The following is a 16,939-nucleotide window of genomic DNA, read 5'->3' on the forward strand; positions in this document are numbered from 1 at the left end:
TACTCCAGGGGTTTGTCTTTTAATCCAGGGTGCTTGGTCTCCCAAGTGGCAAAGCAGTTTTGAAGGCTTCATTGCCTCATTAGCCAGCCGTTCGCCACATATTATGCAGAGCGGGCTTGGCATGTGGGAATCACCAACTGGGATAAATCCATATTTCAACTAGGACTCATGGTAGTGTCTATTAAAAGCTTTCCTTTTCTTGGAAGTGGACGGTTCTTCTGTCTCTTCTTCTGTCTCTTCACTTGGCCTCTTACCCTTTGCAAAGAAATCTTGCAAAGACATCTGTTTCTTACTCATTTTGCTCTGTTGGCCTGAAATAACACCAAAAAAGTTTGAGTCCAGTGGAACCCACACGGGCAAGACACAGAAAAATATTAGAAATGAGAAAGAACATGAAGGCATTCAGAGCAACAGCCTATATTTTGTTAGCTGACAGACTGCTCACAGAAACAGCTGTTCATGATTAAAGCACCAATAATCTGTGCTGTCAAAGTGTGTGACTTTCCTCTTTTGCCACCTCTTTACATACACACTAATTCTACAGAGCGTGCCATCTTGCATCAAAACAACCACGATTTTCCTGAATGAAGGAATTTTATTACTTATGATGATGATATGAAGGGAGGAAACCCTCACAATAGTCTTTTTAACCTTAGCTGCTTCAAATATATATTTTAAAAAAAACGTGCAGAAGGTGTGCTGAAGGCAGACACTAGTGTTTGTAGAGTCCCGTTTGGGGAGGGGAAGGAAGTCAGCTGGTTATATTTATTTATAATCTTTAGGATCATTTTTCAAGCTGCATTCAAACCGTCGGGAACTGCAACAGCCAGCGCAACTATAAATAAGACTTTGCGCTCACACTCTGGGCACTTGGCAGTCTTCACTAGCAGTCCACGGCCTCTCCTGCTTGCAACACAGGTCTACGGGGGGGGGGTGAAGCGAGAAAAGAAGTCCTTGCCCCCGCCGGGCAACTGAACGGAACGGTTTGGCAAACTAGGCAACCTCCCACACTCTGCACCCCGCCCCGTTTGAACTAAGAATCTGGGCGTGCTGCGGAAAGATCACTGTCTCTCTGGGAAAAGGAAAGTCCTCTTCTCCCCAACGATATCTGCACGCAACTCTTGAACAAGGGACCCGACCCCCCCCCCACCTTCTCCTCCAAGCCGCACGACTCTTTACCCGCGGGCTCCCTCAGAAGGGAAAGTGCCACTGCGCACACGAAGAAACGGAAGCCCCCCCCCGCCCCATTCCCCCCTCCTTCCCGGAGCCCCGTTCTCCCCACTGAAGCTGTAATTTCGCGTTATGGCCTCAGCCACGGGAAGAACGCGAGAAAGGTGTCCCCCAAAGAGAGATGTCCCCCGAAGATTCCGTCTGCAGCGGAATCATTGCGGTTCCTCCCGCTAAGCAGAGCTGCTGCCGAAGGGCCCACTTGGAGGCTTCTGTGAGAGGATCTGCGGTCTGAGGGGGAAGGGACAAGCGCGCGTGCGGAGAGGCCTCCTTAATGGTCTCAAGCGCTGAGCAGCGTGACGACGAGAGAGGGAGCTCTCAGCCCACTTCGCCACTCACCGACATGGAGCCGCGGCCGCCGCCTTTTCGCCCGCTGCCGTGCACATGCGGAGCCCACCTTCTTTCTCTGTGACGCTGAACCGGGGCCCGCTCTTCCCGCCCATTTTAATTACCGGGAAAACTCAGCCAGGGGATTCTAGCCACCAGCACGTGGAAGGGGAGGGGGAAGAAAACACACCAAAAAAATAAACTTTACTCGTCGCCGCCGTCTCACTCCCTGGAGGAGCATGAACCCAAACACACCGGGTCCCACCCTCAACGCCACTCATTGGGGCTCATGAGGGCCGTCCCCTGCCGGCCGCTCCCCTCTGCCCGTTCATGCTGCACCTGCGTGTTCTGATCCGGCTCCTGCCTGTTCAGATCCGCCGCCGGCCCAGGGAAGTTTTTTACTGTGGGGGGGGCGGGGAGAGGGAACCGCGGCCAGGCGCCCTGGCCTTCGCAGCCCGGCACCAGGCCGCGGACCGCAAGTTGGGGACCACTGGTATAGGTGACGTTGTTAGGTCCAGTAATTGTGGCATTGGAGTGTATATAGTAGCAAAGTTGGCATCTGGGTTTGTTGCAAACTCTAGTACCAGTGTCCATGTTCCCATTCGATGCTGCATTGTTGTGGGTGAGGAGTTGTTTTGGATTGGGGGGCTGTCTGTGTGAAAGAAAATGTTTACCCCCCCCCCCCCCAGTGCTTGGGAAAGAGAACTGTCATTATCCAGTAGGGTAGCGATCCCCAACCTGTGGGCTGCGGACCACATGTGGTCCATCGACTAACTGGAGGTGGGCCGCGAAGGACGCCTTCCCCCCCCCCCCCCGGCCCTTTACTTCATCCACGATTCAGCAGGCACACATGGGACTATCTCGTTGCAGAGAAACAAGCTCAGGGTTCCCATTGATTTGTCATTGTCATGAGTTAAAATTTCCATGAAAATAAAATGTTCCTTATGTTCATTGTTGTGGCGTGTCTGTATCTTATTTTGAAGGGATGTTTAAAAATTACCATAGCGACCAGAGTCAGAGAGCATTAGGGAAGTGGGCCTCAGTAAAACTGTCAAGCATTGAGTGGTCCCCGGTGATAAAAAGGTTGGGGACCACTGCAGTAGGGGTTGTAAATCACTGATGATGCGTTGTACTGTCTTGAGCTGAGAGCTGTATGTAACCACTAGTGGTGTTCTGTTGTTTTCTCTTTTGGGTCTGTCTTCTAACACGTTTTCTCTTGGTATCCTTCTGGCTTTGTTAATCTGTTCCTTGACCTCCCTGGCTGGGTATTTTAGTTTCAAAAAGGTTTGTTGTAGATCATTTAGATGGGAATCTCTGTCTGTGGGATTGGAGCAAATGTGATTATAATGTAGGGCCTGGCTGTATACAATGGATTGTTTAGTATGTTCAGGATGGTAGCTAGAAGCATGCAGGTACGTTTGCCGGTCAGTAGGCTTCCAGTATAAGGTAGTCTCTAGGCATCCATTTTTTATTCTTATAGTAGTGTCCAGAAAATGTATTTCTTGCGTAGATTGGTTCATTGTCGGGTTGATAGTGGGGTGAAGGTCATTGTATGCCTGGTGGAAAGTATCCAGGGTGTCTTTACCATGTGTCCAGACAATAAAAATGTCATAAATGAATCGCAGTTAAACGAGAGGTGTGAGTGGGTGAGTATTGAAAGTCTGGTAGAGAGTGCTTATTAGATTTGCTGATGATTCTAAACTGGGAGGGGTAGCAACACACCAGAAGACAGAATCAGGATACAAGATCATATTGAAAGGCTGGAAAACGGCTAAAATTAATTTCTATAACTATAAATGTAAAGATCTACATTTAGGTAGGAAATATCAAATGCATCATTATAGGATGGGGGAGACTTGTCTTGGCAGTAGCATGTGTGAAAATAATCTAGGGGTCTTAGTAGACCATACTGTTACCCTAGAGGTAGCCCATAATGGAAGGGTGCCTCACACAGAGATACCTTCACACAGAGAAACCAGCCTGGCAGAGACTGACTATGGAGTCAGCAGGGCCTCTAAACAAACCTAGGAAGCCAGGCCAGGTCTCCATCTTGTTTGGGCTTCACTACATTTCCTCCTTGCCCAACTGACTGAGCTAAATGTGCACATTATCTAAATCACCCCCCCCCCCCGCCAAAGACCATTAGACTATCCACAGGAAAGGAATATCCCTTCCAGGTACTAACTGCAGCTTCTTTTGTCTCTCTTGCCCAGTGTAATTTCTGCCTAGCAGCACCTCTTATCCCCAAATGTCTTCCCCCTGATAAAACAAAGACAGGGTCATTAGCGACACATTATGCCTAGCCAAGGTATTGTTTTACTTGATGAGATTACTCCACTCCTCCCACTCTAGTGACCTCACAGTTCAAACCTACCTATCAAGTACTCATATTATCAGAGACCAATCAACAATCACGGACCTCCTAGTGGGCAGTCTCTGGGGCTGGCCCAGGAATTTCAAACACTATATCAAGCCTTGTGCACACCCTGTGTGTGTGTGTGCTGCTGTTCCCTACATACCCGGCATCCTGTCCACCCCTGGTGTGTGTGTGTGTGTGTTGTGTTATCCACCCCCTGATGTCGTCAACCCTGTGTCTGGGCTGCTTGGATCCAAGAAAGGTGCAGTATCTTGAACTTGTCCCCCTGTAGAACTTAGTGTAACTTGTGCCCCTGTAGAACTTAGTGTGTGTATGTGTTTGCTTCTGTGTGTGTTTTGAATGTACCCTGATATTTTCCCCAAATAAATCCCCTGAGTGTAAGCTTTTGTCTTCATTTAAAAAGGGCTTCTTCCAGGGAAAGGACCCTGTAAAAATTGGTAGTAAAGATCCTGCGTTACCCAGCCTCTTGTTATATTTATGATTCCCCAGCAATTTGGGTAACAATACACTGAACATGAGTCAACAGTGTGACTTGGTGGCTAAAAACTCCAATGGGATTTTGGGTTGTATCAAAAGAAGTATAGTGTCCAGATTGCGTGAGGTGATGGTACCGCTTTATTCTGCCCTGGTTAGACCTTACTTGGAGTACTGTTTAGTTTTGGGCACCACAACTGAAGAAGGATATAGACAAACTGGAGCATGTCCAGAGGAAGGCAACAAAAATAGTAAGGTTTTAGAGACCGAGTTGTATGTGGAAAGGTTGAGAGAAGGCGACTAAGAGGTTATGTGATAACCATCTTCAAGTTCTTGAAAGGGAGGATGGAATAGAGTTGTTTTCTGTTGCCCCAGAGGATTGGACCAGAACCAGCTAAACATAGAAGTTCCTGACTGTTTCTGGCTTCCTCCGGTGGTGATAGGTTCTCCTTCTTTGGAAGATTTTAAGCAGAGGCTAGATAACCATCTGACAGAAATTCTGATTCTGTAAACTTAGGCAGATTGTGAGTCACTTACTTTTCCTTATCTATTTCTGGTGTCAGCATTAGAAGCTGGCAGGAGAGAGTGCAGTGTAGGCAGCATACTTCAAATATTAATTTGTTAAAAGAATACAGTAATAATGGATATTGCATGAGTATTAAGCTGGTATGACACAATATTTCTTATATATATTTTTCCATTGTACCTGTCATTCCCCTATCCCTGCTGAGTTTGCATTTCTATCGTTTACATACACCTCATATAAATCAATTATTTCTTTCCATCTCATTATATAGCAGTTGATATAATCTAATGCTGGACTCTACTGTCTGTTAAAATGTAAGTTTTACCACAGACCCATATGCCATCAATTTATTTAACCACTCTGCAAGATCTGATAAGGATTCTTTTTTTCCATCTGGATGCATATAAAATCCTGGCAGCTGCTACCATATATTTAACAATATTTAACTATACATTTTGATATTTTCTGGTCCTGAGCCCTCAGCATATCAATTGGATAAATAAATTTTTAGTAACATGTATTTTGGCCCCATTGCAAATTTGATTTTCAAAATCTTTTGCATCTCATAATGGATCATAATATAATATTTCCTTACTATCTTATAGGACCACCACATATGATAAAATTATAAATGTATTTCAACATTTCCAACATTTCCCATTATAGCTACTTTTACTATATATATATTTTTTGAAGAAGAGTTGGTTCTTATATGCCGTTTTTCTCTACCCGAAGGAGTCTCAAAGCAGCTTACAGTTGCCTTCCCTTTCCCCACCCCACAACTGACACCTCGTGAGATGGGTGACGCTGAGAGAGCCCTGATATCACTGCTCAGTCAGAACAGCTTTATCAGTGCTGTGGTGAGCCCGAGGTGGGGGAGCGCAGAATCAAACCCGACTCACCAGATTAGAAGTCCGCACTCCTAACCACTACACCAAACTGGCAATATGCATCTGTAAAACATTATATACCCATTAAGTAAACTTCAGTTCCATATGAGTGGGTTTAAGTCCATACTTAAGTTAGTAAGCCTGTCTGCAAGGTGCAGCATACCAGTTGAAAATTCTCACCTTACCTCTACTTCAGTGGGACAGCTATCTTGTTTAAAGACAAGTCTTCAGGATCAAAAATTGGAAGACATCAAAGTTAAGTTAGGAAGGGAGCAGAAATGGTTTTTTTTCTAAGCGATGGTTACTCCATGCCAGAATCAGAAGGGTGCATAATTGTTGGATTGTTGATGTGCAACACAAAGATTCCTCCCCTAATCTCACTTTACATTGCAGTAAAGCCTCCCCCCTCCCCATTATGCTGTGCATTTTTGTTCATCAATGTTGAAATGCTTCTTTAACAAGTATATCCCTTAAACAGATATTCTGGAAGTGAGCCATAGGCATGGCAAAGGGAGAGAAAAAAAACTCAACTGTATGAGCTGGAAGCTTTAGATGAAGCTAAAGCCTGCATATATATAAAAGTTAAAATATAAAGGTAATAAAAGTCAGAAAATAAATTATAGGTGTTATTAATTTTGAATTGTATTCAAACAGACATTTGTAGCATAGACAAAAGATTATTACTGAGAGATAAAATTCAATTTCATTCTAGGATAATTGTTTTATGTATTTTACATTTATTTATAAGATTAGGGTAAAGGCTTGGAATTCTCAATATAAATCACAGTGTGGTCCCAATGGATGCCAAGGTCGGAGCATGGAAAGCTTGTCGCTTAGAAAGCACATTATTTTTGAGGGAAATAACAAGTGCATAAAATGAGAGCTAATTCCATTGCCCTCCTTATAATGTACACTTGAGTTTTATCACAACTTCTGGGATGAGGTGGCTAAGTAATATATGATTGGGAAGTCGGACTATTCATATTAGCAATCAGAGGCTCACATTCTGCATCGTGCAGCACTGGTGAAAGCTTTCCTAAAACATCTTCAAATTGCCAAGCACCTTTGAGGTAATGGCAGCACACAGAGGTTTATGCACATCATCACTTTTCTAGATTATTTTTCTATCCTTCCAGTTAGATATTAAATCACCAACTGGAGAAAATATTGTGGGCATTGAGATGCTTCAAGTAATTCTAGTTCTTTGCATAAATACCTTCAGCTGATCTGAGTTCTTTTGTCCATGTGTAGGTTTGTTTGTTTGTTCGTTCATTCAATTAATATACTGCCCTCCTGGCAAGCCGGCTCAGGGTGGTGTACAACATATAATCAACAACAAAAATATAATTTAAAACAGTTAATAACATATTAAAAACGCTTAAAACAGCATCCATAACTAGCAGCAACTTCAGTTGTCATAATGATCTCTATCAATAGGTCTTTCTTGATTAATACGTTTTCATGAGGGTGTTTTTTGTGGCGCAGAGTGGTAAGGCAGCAGACATGCAGTCTGAAAGGTCTGCCCATGAGGCAGGGAGTTCAATTCCAGCAACCGACTTAAGGTTGACTCAGCCTTCCATCCTTCAGAGGTCAGTAAAATGAGTACCCAGCTTGCTGGGGGGTAAACGGTAATGACTGGGGAAGGCACTGGCAAGCCACCCCATATTGAGTCTGCCATGAAAACGCTGGAGGGCATCACCCCAAGGGTCAGACATGACCCGGTGCTTGCACAGGGGATACCTATACCTTTACCTGTTTCACTGATCCTTAAATCTCAATTTTCTTTGTATAATGTAAGTTGAAAACATCTCTGCATATCTTAAAGCTACTTGTGTACTGCCCATCTTCCTTGGTTATGAACGTACACATGAAACTGCCATATGTTGAATCAGTTCATTGGTCCATCAAAGTCAGTATCATCTACTCAGATCAGCACCAGTTCTCATGGGTGTCAGACAAAGGTCTTTCACATCACCAAAAAAAGATCGGTACCACAAACTGGCAATGTTTAAGGGCCTGTTTCATGCAGCCTTTTGAGATAATTACAAATACAGCCAGTTGATGAAATTCAGGTTGTTTTTCAGATTTACTTGAAAGCTTGGACATCAAAAATAGTAATTTAGTGTGGTATTGTATTTTGGAGGTCTTAATCTTGTCTTCCTTGTTGAGTTTAGAACCTCTTCTAATGTTAATTTTTCATCTTCAAGTTTATCCAGTCACTTTTATTGATTTGAGGTGGATGGTAGACAAGGAGGATGCAAATATCCCTATAGTCATAATAACAATATTTCCTTTTGGGAATTATTTTTACTCTCCATGTTGTGGGGTAAAACCAGCAATAATGGTGGGATGTAACTATTCTCCCCAAGCTGCATTGAAGGTGACTGCTGTGTGAAAGCTCTAGGCAGTGCTAATTAAAATACAGTTTTCCCCTTCAAATGTAATTTGATCCAATCTTTTGCCATCCTGGCAAGACTAATATTTATCTCTACCCTGTTTTTAAGGATTTGAAGAGGTATTATAGGCTCTGAAGGTTACTAAATAATGGAAGAATTAGGATTCTGCTCTTTTTTCTTTTAAAATCTATTTTATATTCCAAAAAGTTCTCCCATGCAATGGCAAATTCTTCTCTTTGTCATGTGTAATTTACATTAAGACAGAGAAATGTTGAGCCTCATGCTACTGAACTGTGTTCGGAAACCCATTAAAATGATTTCTTCTGCTGTAAGGAAGCTATTATGGTTGTCCCTGTTGCTACTTGATCTTTACTTACGATGTGATCCTTGGAAATAGTTTGCACTGGCATTTCTGGACTTGGGTTCTGGGGCTTCTGGGGTTTCTTGATGTGCTCCAGGGAATTAGGTCCCTCTCATGCTCAATGTACTAATATGAAAAGGGAGTCTTCTTCATATTCTGGAAATGATGCAAGGACTCTCATTTGGGGTGATTTATTTTTATGTATTTGAAGCATTTCTGTGCCTTTCCAAAATGGGTCCCTCATGCAGCAAGCATCAAAACAAGCAAAACATTGCAACATTAAAACAGCATTTAAGATAAAGTCTGCATAAAATGAATCAATGAAAATGAGGTGGACCAGTTACATAGTATGCCAAATAAAACAAGAGTTCACCCATGACAGAAGAGACAGACAGTTCTCCCTGGAAAGGGAGCTCGACCAAGAAGACCTTTTCTCAGATGGACACTTGCCTAGCTTCAAATGGCGGGGTCATTGGGGACACCTGAAGCAAGCCCTCCAAAGCTGTGTAGAGTGAATAAATAGGTTCATATGGGAGAAGGAAAGCTTAAAGGGGACTTAGATCAATATCAGGAAACAAATTAAGAGCCAGCGTACACAGGACAAGGCTAGTATGATATGATCCTTTAGCCCAGTCAGCATTCTGGCTGTAGCATTCTGTACCTTCCAGACAGTCTTCAAGGGGAACTCCATGTAGTAACCTAATCTAGAAGTTAGCACGGCATGCCTCACAGTGGTAAGTTAAACAGTTAATCAATCAGCAATTGATTATACTCCCATGGTTCTTCTTAGTGGGGGAGGCAATAATAGTTGTTGGATTGCATCAGGGGAAGCCCATTGTGACGTTCTATTTAATTACCCTATGATGTTTTATGTAAACTGCCCAGAGCCGGATGGAAGGGCGGTATAAAAATGTAAATAAATAAATAATAAATTATTTGTTATATGTTAGTTTGACCGAAATGGCCTCAACTGTAAGCCCGGCAGAAGAACTCTGTCTTTGGAGATCAGTTGGCCCCACTTGGTGGGTGGCAACCATACTTTGTGGGACTGTTCAGCACATGCTGTCAAAGAAGGGAGGGTTGGGGTCATGTTGCTGACACTTTATATGTTCTGCTGTAGTTTTATTTCCAGCTCTTACTAATTCTGGGGGTGGGGTTGCTTGTAAATGACATTGCTGCGTATTGTCAGTTTGAAATATTAATGCCCAATTGATACAGTATAAATATATTAGCCTGTAATTGGATCATAGTATTATATACTGCCAATTGCCAGCCATTGGCCATGTTGGCTTATATGCCCCACATCAACAATTAATATTGCACTGTGCTTAAAATAATGTTTGTCAGTGGGGTGGGAACAGTGGCAAGCAGGGCACATGCCCTGGGTGCCGCATGGGGGGGAGCACCACTGGGCTCTTTGCAGTCCCTGAGGAAGAGTCTGCCTCACTGCCTCCTTCCATCCTGACAAGCAGATGTCGAGTCTGGCATGTCAAGGCCAAAGATGCTACCCTCCTCTCAGGAGATTCTCTTCACGTGGTGGATGCCACTGTTTGCAGCCTTCCAGTCCCAGCACTTTTTCACCGATTCAGGTGCACACCTGAGGGCTGCCCCCAGTGGCAAGGATTCTTTTACCTGCCTGACCACCCTGCCAACTCTCCTCCTCTGGGCTTCACCTTGCCATCCTTCTGGATCTGGAGGCACCCCACCAGGGATTCATCATGCAATTTAGCGTGGTGGGCAGAGCTTCACCAGCTGCTACTGGGTGTAGGTACACAGGGACTGAGTGGGCCTGGCTGAGTTGGGTGGTGGCAGGTCCACCCTCCTGCCTGAGCAGACTGGAGCCTCCCCCCATTTGCTGTCCCAAGCGGCCTAGAGTAGGGAGAGAAGGAAGGAGCCAAAGTGGTGCACTGTGTGAGGCAGGGAGGAGCCCGGGTGGAGGCTTGGGCTACTTGGGGCAGTGCAGTCTCCGACTGCCTGCAGCAGTATGGCCTGCAGCATAAACATCACTCTGGGAACTGGAGGGCTGTGAACGGTGGCACCCAAATGTCACCCACCCTGCCCCCACGTCCTGCTAACCTGGCTGCTCCAGATACCAACTAGACTAGGTACACCATTGGGGAGAAGGGATCTGGTCAGAAGATTCTATGTTGAGCAAGTTTCTCCTCTAGGTGTATGGTTTTTCAACAAACTTTGCAGTGGGAATTCTGTCATAAACATCTCCATAAAATGCCATTTAAAATAGTTCGGTTTTTAACATTTTTATTTGTTTGTTTATTTTTTCAATTTATACTCCACCCCTTCCCAGCATACTGGCCCAGAGCGGCTTCCAACATTCATTTAATAAAAACATACATAATAGGTAAAAATTACATACAATATTAAACTTTAAAACCATCATCTTAAAAGCAACTAGGCCAGCTGTCTAGGTAATTTAATCCATTAGAGTGTTTTGGTTTTCGGGTATCTATATAGAGGGAACCTGGACAGACTTTAGACAAAGTCATGGATTTTAGTAAAGCTTTTGACAAGGTTCCCCATGATGTTCTGATGGATAAGTTGAAGGACTGCAATCTGGATTTTCAGATAGTTAGGTGGATAGGGAATTGGTTAGAGAACCGCACTCAAAGAGTTGTTGTCAATGGTGTTTCATCAGACTCAAGAGAGGTGAGTAGCGGGGTACCTCAGGGCTCGGTGCTCGGCCCGGTACTTTTTAACATATTTATTAATGACCTAGATGAGGGGGTGGAGGGACTACTCATCAAGTTTGCAGATGACACCAAATTGGGAGGACTGGCAAATACTCCGGAAGATAGAGACACAGTTCAACGAGATCTGAACACAATGGAAAAATGGGCAAATGAGAACAAGATGCAATTTAATAAAGATAAGTCTAAAGTTCTGCATCTGCAGAAAAATGAAAAGCATGCCTACTGGATAGGGGATACACTTCTAGGTAACATTGTGTGTGAACGAGACCTTGGGTACTTGTGGATTGTAAGCTAAACATAAGCAGGCAGTGTGATGCAGTGGTAAAAAAAAAGAATACCATTTTGGGCTGTATCAACAGGGGCATCACATCAAAATCACAAGATGTCATAGTCCCATTGTATACGGCACTGGTCAGACCACACTTGGAGTACTGTGTGCAGTTCTGGAGGCCTCACTTCAAGAAGGACGTAGATAAAATTGAAAGGGTACAGAGGAGGGTGACAAGGATGATCTGGGGCCAAGGGATCAAGCCCTATGAAGATAGGTTGAGGGACTTAGGAATGTTCAGCCTGGAGAAAGGGAGGTTGAGAGGGGACATGATAGCCCTCTTTAAGTATTTGAAAGGTTGTCACTTGGAGGAGGGCAGGATGCTGTTTCCGTTGGCTGCGGAGGAGAGGACACGCAGTAACGGGTTTAAACTACAAGTACAATGATAGCTAGATATCAGGGGGGAAAATTCACAGTTCAGCAGTGGAATAGGCTGCCTAAGGAGGTGGTGAGCTCCCCCTCACTGGCAGTCTTCAAGCAAAGGTTGGATACACACTTTTCTTGGATGCTTTAGGATGCTTTAGGCTGATCCTGCATTGAGCAGGGGGTTGGACTAGATGGCCTGTATGGCCCCTTCCAACTCTATGATTCTGTCTGGCTGATCATTGTCCCCAACCAAATGCCTGGCAGAAGAGTTCTGCGTTACAGGCCCTGTGGAACTGACATCAGGGCCCTTAGCTCTTCCAGGAGCTTCTTCCACAAAGTCGGGCCCAGGACCAAAAAGTCCTAGGCCAGATATACTTCTTTTGGGCCAGGGATCACTAATTTGTTCATATTGGATGATCTTAGTGTCCTTTGGGGGGCATAGTCAGTCAACTGATCCCTCAGGTACACCAGGCTCTGACAGCATATGACCTTGAATTCAGAATTGAGCTGGGAGCCAGTGCAGCTGCTTCAAGGCAGGCTGTATGTGGCTCCTCCAAGGTGAGGAGTTGTGTCACTGCATTCTGAACCAGTTGCAGTTTCTGGATCAGCCTCAAGGGGAGCCCCACAATGTGCATGTTATAGAAATCTAGACTGCAGTTGTCCGTAACATGGGTCACGCTCAATAAATGTTCTGGGGCCAGGTAGGGCACTAATAACTTTGCCTGGCAAAGATGGTAAAATGCCAGCTGAGCTATCTTAGGGACCTGTGCCTCCATTGACAGGGAGGTGTCAGATATCATGGCCAAGTTCCTAGTGATTTTATGTTTTGTCAGTAGTCAGTAGAAATGTTAAATAGATTTTTGGGGGTAAGCTAAAGGGGTTTTTTTCCGGGGTTTTTTTGATCATCAGTTATCAGACTTTGGGTAGACATTTCAATAAAGGCTTTTAACATGGTCTGAATATGATATGTGTGCCATGTCTCAACAAGAACCCTTTCTTCTTCTGATACGTGGTTTTGGTATATCACCTTTTGTCTGAAATCTATTTTGGGAGTTTTGAACTTCAAATAAGAAATTTCTTAGCAATAGTTTGACCTTCTATTTACCTGAACTCCTCCCAGGTACGCATTCTATAAAGGACGGCTTTACAAACAGCTCTGCCCCAATGAATGCTCACTTCTATTCTCTTTTGTCGTCCAGGTAATACAATATGTTTTATGTTGCACATGTCATTTTTATGCAGGCTTGCAACTGCTTTATTTGAGCCATAGAACAAAGCCAGGTAAATTCATCTTTATGGCCTTAATTTTCATTTCATTTCATAAGTAAAAGAGACAAGTAATGGATTTAGAAAAAGGAATTTCTTACATTTTGAAAGAAATGAGTTGAGTGACTGGGTTTTTAGGATAGTCAGTACCATCTGTCATACTTGGCTTTAAAATGCGGTCTGTCTGATGTATAAGGCATTAGTATTTAACAAATGTTTGAGTTTCTTCAACATATATTTCAACATATTTGAGTCTTCTAGAGAAAGAACTCTGATGAGGTAAGCTTTAATTCATGAAAGTTCATACCAAAAATGTTCTGGTCAGTCTTGGGACTATTGTACATGAGGATCTACCTCCACAGGCAAACACATCTACCCCCCTGCAACCTTCTGGGAGCAACAGTTTCAGTTGCACAGTTACAAGTGTATCCTCCATTCCAGGGGATTTGCATATCTGTGTTTGTTTCCATATACTTTTTTTCCAAGAGTAATCAAGTTTAACTACTAAGTGTCAAGTAGAGATGCTGAGGTTTCTGCCCAGGTTGCTTCATGCTGTTTCATATAGAGAAGATGAAGAAATTGATTCACCTAACTTGCAGGAGGTAGCAATCCGTTGTTAACAGGCAAAGCCACCAGCCTCTCCGTGTTCCAGCCTCCCAGGGGGAGATGTTGTATGTAAAACAAGGGCTGCTCTATAAGTGTGAAATGAAATATAAACAGTTGCCAGGTCAAGCACAAGCCTCTTCTGTATGTGCTTCAATCCCTCCTGGAGCCACTGCATATAGATCAACCTTTCTCAGATTTTTTACCATTAAGGAACACCTAAACTTTCTTCATGCTTTGAGACATTCCAGGAGTAGTGTGATCGTGCAGAATACAGTTGGGAAGAATAACTGTGTACGCGCTCACTCCAGGACAGCCCCCCTCCCACCCTCTCCAGGCTCATCACTGGCCATTTTGTGAGGGGGGGGGAGTCTTTTCCTGCTCCCATGATCTCAATCCTGCTTTTGCTCGGGAGGGTCTGTACTGAAGATGAAGCTGGTTTATCTGACACTGGGAATTTGAGCAGAAAATGAAATAATGAATTGTGTAAAGCGCTGTGACCCATATGTATGAGTAATAGCATTCTGAACACAGAAGTATGTTTTATATGGCCATTCTAAATCAATGTTGCTGAGTATCTGCTCCGTTTAATCAGTCAGAAGTATTTCTGAATAGTATTTAGTCCTTAGAAATTCAGGCTAAGACTGGGGAGACCAGATCTGAAACTGCCTATCAGCCTGGGTGACTTTGGGCTAACCTATTTCATGGCTGTGTGTGTTTGTGTGTGTATGTATTAGAATAAGTTAATTGTATGCCACTCTAAGTTCTTTCAGAAAGTTGGAATAAAAATGAGGTCAATCAAACAAAATTGGAGCAGCCCATTTTATGCTTCATTGACTTGGAGTGTGTCACTTCAGAACAGAAGGCTTCAGAGGCACTGTTAAGGTTATAATTGGAATTTTATCTGTTTTATGTACTGTTGTCAATTGGTTTTCTTTTGTATAATACCCATAAAGGTCTTATGTATGTATATATGAACAGAGGACTAATGGTGAAGTCTTGGAAGGATCTAATTCTGTGTAGGATAGTGCTCTAAATGGCATGGCCAGCAGCTGCCTTTCTACTGACAAAATGTGGAAGGCCTGAATTTCCATCAGGGAAAGAAATAACTGCATGTTTTTAAGCCATCTTTCTTCACAAGTAGGATGCAAAGCAGGTACCTGCAAATGCAACTGTGAATACCTATCTGTTGGGAGAAGGCAACCCACATCGTTCCTAAGGTCTCTAGGTGACAAACTTTGCAAACTGAGCCTCCAATTCATGTCCTGTTTTAATTGTTACTGAAATTGTTGTTTTTTTTTCCTTTGGGGGATAAATAAAGAAAATTATTTCTAAAAATATTTACTTGAAGATTTGAGAATGACAGTGGGCATGCTGCTGCTGCTTAGACCCACACTGAATGTTCTAACTCTTCATTTCTCCTCACTCCTTCTCCATGCCCCCCGCCCCTTTTTGAGGAGGGAAATTTATTTATTCGTTTATTATATTTATATACCGCCCTTCCCGGAGGCTCAGGGCGGTTTACATGGAACATAAGAACAGTACATGAAACAGTCTATAACATATGTTGGTTCTTTCACTCTTGATTGTATTTGGCATGGAGAAAGCCTTTAGGCCAGCTAAGTGTCTTTTTACTGTCTATTGAATCCCTTGTGAGGTTGCCTTGAGTTGTAAGGATTAAATTACCATTCTTCAATTCTGGCATGATCTCAGAAATAACTCCACATTTACTGTTTTTAAACCACATAAACAGCAGTATACTTTGCCACAAACAGTTGAGAGCTGCCAGAGCAGCTGTAGTCTATGGTAAAAGAACAAGGTTGGACTTTCTTAGCTGAAGCCCCTTGAACCCACATGTACATGTCCACACATGTACAAGGGTTAGCATACAAGATGAAAGTCCTGGTTCATTCTCTGTCCTCAGGAAAGAAATATCCTCTACACCAATCACCTGGCTCATCTTTATTTTATTTATTTATTCAATTTATTACCTGCCACTCCCAGATTAGCTGGCTCATGGCAGGTTACAATACTTTAAAAAAAATCACAGATGCATGTGATCTAAGCCCTCCCCTGATTTCTGAATATTTAATTGCACCGTCTTTATCCACCCTGAACCTAGGGAGGAGAAAGAAAATATGGGGGTCAGCCTTTTGTCTCAGCTGTGGCAAGGGACCAATAATTCTTAATCGGCCTGGCCTCAACCAAATACTGGCAGAAGAGCGCCATCTTACAGGCCCTGCAAAATTGCAAGAGCTCCTTAGCTCCTCTGGGAGCTCATTCCACTGGGTCAAGGCCAGGGCCAAAAAGTCCCCGGCCAATGCCATGCGCACTTCCCTTGGGCCAGGTGTGTACCCACAAAGTGAAGGGCCCTGCAAGGGGCATAAGGTGATAGGTATGTGGGACACAGACTTCAATACCAAAACCTTAAACTTGATCCAAGATGCAACTGGCAACCAATGCAGGTGTCTTAGCATGGTGTCCCTGTGAGGATCCTAGCAGCTGCGTTCTGTTCCAGTTGTAATTTCCGGGTCAAGGATAAGGGAAGGTCAGCATAAACTAAGTTTAAAAAGTCAAGCGTGGAGGTGACTATTGCATGGATCACTGTGGCCATGTGATCCGAAGATAGAAAGGGTGCTAGTGGTCTCACCTGGCATAGATGGAAAAACACTTTGCAGGGTTACTCTGGTGACCAGCACCTCCATTAATAGCGAAGCATCAGGAATCACTCCCAAATTCCTGGCCTCAGGCGTGATCTTAAGTTGCACCCGAGCCAGGCTGGGATGGCATGCTTCCTGGTCTGGCCCTTTCCTCCTGAACCACAGGACCTCTGTCTTGGAGGGGTTAAGTTTCAGCCAACTCAGCATTAGCCAGCCGTCCATGTCTTCCAAACATCTGGCAAATGTTTCTGAGGCAACCATACATCAGGAGATGGAGCTGGGTGTCATCGAAGTATTGGTGACTGCCCCGCCCCAAACTCTGTACCAGCTGGGCCAGGGGGCACATATAAGATAACACCCTCTGGGGGAAAAGTAATTCTGCCAATAACATGGGGAAGAAGGTAGATAATGCTGCATTTGACGCCCCAGT

At 43.8% G+C, this 16,939-nt stretch overlaps 1 protein-coding gene across 6 annotated transcripts in view; it reads left to right on the forward strand.

Annotated features, from left to right (window-relative positions):
* MIPOL1 (mirror-image polydactyly 1) overlaps positions 1-16,939 on the forward strand; it is a 286,508-nt gene that overhangs the window by 35,851 nt on the left and 233,718 nt on the right. The gene's annotated exons all lie outside the window — the stretch shown is intronic.

This window comes from Paroedura picta, chromosome 2 (genome assembly GCF_049243985.1).
Source record: "Paroedura picta isolate Pp20150507F chromosome 2, Ppicta_v3.0, whole genome shotgun sequence".
Classification (NCBI taxonomy): domain Eukaryota; kingdom Metazoa; phylum Chordata; class Lepidosauria; order Squamata; family Gekkonidae; genus Paroedura; species Paroedura picta.